Source organism: Pinus tabuliformis, chromosome 4_2 (assembly GCF_031772625.1).
Source record: "Pinus tabuliformis cultivar Carrire ecotype Pingquan chromosome 4_2, CPIR1, whole genome shotgun sequence".
Taxonomy (NCBI): Eukaryota; Viridiplantae; Streptophyta; class Pinopsida; order Pinales; family Pinaceae; genus Pinus; species Pinus tabuliformis.
Window position 1 is genome coordinate 1,108,603,813 of NC_142304.1, and position 5,445 is coordinate 1,108,609,257.

The window sequence follows — 5,445 nt, forward strand, 5'->3', positions numbered from 1 at the left end:
GCCCACTTAGTGAAGGCGACTTCTTTCCACTAAGCTCCATCATCTTGTTGCATTCTCAACAAATTCAACTCATCCTTTCCACATTTACATAGATTTGTGCATGAATGAAGAAAATAATATGTGTTGTTGTAGGAGTTTTTGATCCATAGGGAGAAATGCATTCCACTAGCCTCATCTAAGTCTTCTCCACCTCTCGCCCAACCCTACCAACCACTAATTCAGATTTATGTTTTGTAGCCACCTTGAGAAAATCCAACCATCCTAAAGAGTTGGGTTGATCCTTGGGTAGTGTGCACCTTCCCCATAACTTATTCCACCGTCATACATCCTCCCAACACTTTCTTTCACCTTCCCTACCTTCCTACAGCTTTCAGCTAAGTTTCCTGTAGTAAATCAGGACATCTTGTAGTAACTACAGGAAATCCTGTAGCAACTACAGGAAACCTTGTAGCAGCCTGTTTTAGACTATTTTGGGTAGAAATGATGATCAAAGCCTAGGGTAGGCCTTCAACTTGACTTCCATACCCCTCAATGCCATTTTGGACCAGATTTCCATACCTTCCTCCCCTACAAAATATTGGATTATTAGCTTAGCATTTACATTTCTAAATTGAAAACCAAAAGACTCTTTTCTGCAATATTTAGCTAGTGCATGCATACATTAGTCATAGTAATGTTAGGATAATTTCCATGCCTACTTAGTCCAAATAGCTAGATGATAGAATGCAAGGTTAAAATTAGGTCTTTTTTGCAAGTAATGTGTGTTAATTCTTAGCTAGGTAATTTCATGTAATTTCATAGCACTTTCTATTCAACACTTTCATTTCCTTAAAATAGGCAAGCATTTACTTTCTGCATTAAAGATAGCTTTACATTCATTGTCAGTAGTTAGCCTCCTTCTAGTCAATAGAAGACTGGTTTGAGAAACCCTAGTGGTTTGAGAGCCACAGTTGAGAAGTGACAAGAGTATATTGTTGCATATGTTGTGCATATAGCACTGTCACCTCCAAGTTTGTACGAACTCCGGGTTGATAAAGTAAAGTTGGTCGCTCTAGGAGTTGTAGCATCCTTTCTGCAATACTGGGGATCATCACATTTTGGCGTTGTTGTCAAGGAGGTGTCTAGGTAGATGTAATTTCCACTTTCTTTTTATTTTGCATTCAATATATAGTTGCAATTTCTGCTTTCTTTCCATTCTGCAAGTAGTTCCATTCAACAAATAGTTGCAATTTCTGTTTTCTTTCCATTCTTCAAGTAATTCTAAAAAAACCCTAAAATAAAATTTAAAAAATTAATAAATAAAATACAATAACATAGAATCGTTCATGCCTCGTAGGAGTAGAGACAACTTAGGAAAATTTTCGCCAAATACCCCGACACCATCAAATATCCAACCTTCCCTCTTCTTTGGTGGTTGTGAGCTAGAGGACCCATTAGGCGAACAACTTGAGATATTTGAAGAGCCTATTGTGGAAGAATAAGAATAACCCATTGCACAAACCTACACGATGGGTGAAAATAGAAATGGGATTGAAAACAAAAATGGAGTTGAGAACAGAACTGAGGGTGCATTTCCCATTAGAGAAACTAATGGAGATGCTAGGATGAAAAACATAAGCCCCTCTGCCCTTCCTCACTTCCATGGCCTAACTTCAGAGGACCCTGATACCTTTTTGTTTGTGTTTGTTGTCATCTGTGGAATCTATGATTATACCTCTGATGATCAGAAGTTGAAGTTGTTCCCATCCACCCTTAAGGATGCAGCGTTGTGTTATTTCATGGGTTTACCTGGGGACAACATCACTACCTAGGCTCAAATGCAACAAGCCTTCAACAACAAGTATAGGGATTATTGTAGGTCCAAAGACACCAAAGAGGAAATCTTTAGAATTACCTTGGGACATGAGGAATCCTTGGAAGATTATGAGGAAAAGTTCCAACTCATCTACAAAAGGGTCAGATGCACCTTCAACCCTAAATCACTCAGGTTAGTCCTTCTTAGAGGGAGATCTCCTAGAAACCCTAAACATGTTGTCGGGAGGGGACATCTACCCGTTATCTTATGATGATATCAAGAAAGTTTTCAAAAATCATTCTAGGGCAGCTTGAAAGAAGGGTGGGGCTTGTCAAACTTTGGCCAGTTCATCCTCCTCCAACACATCCATCAAAAGTAAAATTGGGAACATGTTGGAAGACTTTAAGAGTGAAATGTTTCATACCATTGCTCTGCAAGTGGACACCGTGCAGATTAAGAGGAAGTAGGAGGATGCAGAAAGAGCCTTAACTATATTTTACCCTAGATGCACCCGGAGGCACCCTAGAAATGAATTTCCATTGAATCTTATAGAGATCTATTCGGTCTGTGAGGAAAACCACTCCACAAAAAAGTGCCCTTCTCTGCCTAGATTGAAAGTTGTGTATCAAGGAACTGAAGGTGTGACTGAACAACTCTGCTATATCAACCAAAGGAGGCCTCAAGGACCTTGACCATACTAGCAGGGCATGAAAGGGGCATCCTATTCATATTACAACCCCAACCAGAATGCATCCATTCCCCCTTGGTGTCCTCCTGCTCATCCTTCATGGTCCACACCTTCTCCCTGGTCTTATGCACCTCAATACCATTCCCAACCTACCAATCAATCATTTCAACCATATGCTCCCCCACAACCTCAGTGGAATACACCATCACAAGGGTGGAGGCCCCCATACAACCAATCTCTAGCCTTACTGCCTCCACCTCCATCTCAACCACAGCTCCTTCACCCTACTCCACCTAAGCAACCTTAAATGCTTGCTCAGCCAAATCTGAACCCAAACAACAAGTAGGCACATTAGGTCTATAGTGGAGAGACATCCTACCCTGCCTATGCTGTGGAAATTCAAGAAATCAACCTCAGGTTTGGAAGAGTGATTCCAGATAACCAACCTCCATCTCCACCTAAGGAGCTTGAAGAGGAAAAGGAAGAGAGTGTTCCCTAATCCAATCCACCTCCTTTTCCTGAAAGACAAATCAATCCTAACCAGCACACCCAGAAGAGACAGAACTTCTCGGTGAATTGAAAATTTTGTGTGTTAAAATCCCACTCCTCTAAGCTATCAAGGATGTCCCCATCTACAACAAGTTAATCAAGGAGAAATGCTTCAAACATCTTGGAAGGAGAAAGAAATATGCCCCTACTATTAATGTTATTGGACAACTGTCTGACTTAATGTTGGGAAGAGTGATTTGCTCGAAGTACCTAGACCCTGGAATTCCTGTGGTAGATGTGCACATTTATGGTATCATCATCCCCCATACCTTGATTGATCTTGGGGCTTCCATCAATTTGATTACTAAGGAGACCATGCTTAAATTGAATCTCCGAGAATCATTAAGGAAGACCACAACAGTCTTTCAGCTTGCAGACAGATCCACAGTAGCTCCCGAGGGAGTTGTTGATGATGTGATGGTCTCCATTGATTCCTGGGAATACCCTATTGACTTCTTAGTTCCCCAACCTAAGACCAATTTCAATGGTTATCCTCTCATCCTTGGAATACCATGGCTAGCCATTGTTGATGCTTACATAAGTTGCAGGGTTGGGAATATGAATTTTTAAAATGGGAATTTGTCCAAACAATTGGTCTTGTACCCTCCTACTCAACCATATCTAGAGAATGACTTACCCTTATGATTGGAAGAGGAGGAGGAAGATGAAGTCTACTATCCCACATCTTACCCAATATGTACCCTAGATGCTACTATAGGAGGGGGGAAACCTTATGAAGATGACTTGATTGATCAAATCCTCCAGAATCCGCCCCCCAATGCCATGTCTCTTGATGAGTTAGTAAAGAAAGATGAAGATAACCCGTGGACTGATTTGTGCCTAGCTAACTCATGTCAAGATGATAGAATTTTGTCCAGCTAAAACATTGAAAATCAACCTCTCTCTCTTTGCACATCAGGAAAAGGAGTTATGTGACATGCTAAGAGAGCATTTGGATGCCTTTTCCTAGAGTTATAAAGAAATGAAGGGAGTGCACCCTTCGGTGTGTAATCACCACATTTACATCAAGGAAGGTTGCAATCCAGTGCACTAACCTCAGAGGAGAATGAACCTAGTCCTCAAAGACAAATTTAAAGAAGAACCGTGGAAGTTGTTTGATGCAGGGTTCATTTACCCCATCTCATATAGTGAGTGGGTGTCTCCTCTAGTTCTCGTCTCAAAGAAGAATGGAAAATGGAGGATCTGTGTGGACTATAGAGAGTTAAACAAAGCCACCAAAAAATACCATTTCCCTCTACTTTTCATTGATCAAGTCTTGGATAGTATTGTAGGAAAGAAGTTATTCTCTTTTTTGGATGGATTTAGTGGTTATAATCAGATCCAGATCAACCTAGAGGACCAAGATAAAACCACCTTCACTTGTCCTTAGAGTACCTTTTCTTATAGGGTCCTTCCTTTTGGATTATGTAATTCCCCTGCCACTTTTCAGAGGGCAATTCTAAGCATATTTGCAGAGCTAGTCCATAACTCTATAGAAATCTATATGGATGATTTCACTCCCTATGGGTGTGATTTCCTCGAGACTCTCTCTAACTTGGGGAAAGTGTTAAATAAGTGCATTTAAATGAACTTATCCCTTAGTTCTGAGAAGTGTGAGTTCTTGATGAATGCAGGGATTGTTCTAGGTCACTCAATATCCCAGGAAGGACTACAAGTGGACCCAAATAAAATTGCTATAATAAAGAGGGTTTGTATTCCTCATAAGCAGAGGGATGTCAAAAGTTTCTTCGGCTTAGCTGGATACTATAAAAGATTTATAAAGGACTTCAGCAAAATAGCCTCACCTTTTTTTGGGCTATTGGCCAAGGACTTTGAATTTTGCTAGTAAGAAAGATGCCAAGAGACCCTAAAACCTTAAAGGACAAGTTGACTACTGCACCCATACTCCGAGGCCCAAATTGGGCTCTTCCTATCCACATCCATGTTGATGCCTCTGACAAAGATATAGGAGAAGCTCTAGGCCAGATATATGACAAGTTTCCTTATGCCATATACTCCATTAGAAAAAATTTGTCCAAGGCTTAATTGAACTATACTGTGACTGAAAAAGAGCTCCTAGTTGTTGTCCATTCCTTGAATAAATTTAGACACTACATCACTAGTTACGAGACCTTTTTACATATTGGCCATGCTGCTATTAAATTTTTGATTAACATGCCTGATGTGAATGCCATAATTATTAGGTGGTTTATTTTATTACAACAATTTGATCTAACTATCATTAATAAGCCTGGTAGAGAAAATGTGGTTGCAGATTTTTTGTCTAGACTTGCTTTGCCTGCAAGTGAGGAAGGAATGTTTGATGATCAACTGCCAGATGATCATTTATTTTCTATTTTAGTTCTCTCTCCATGGTTTGCTGACATAGCCAACTACTTAGTGGTTGCACAGT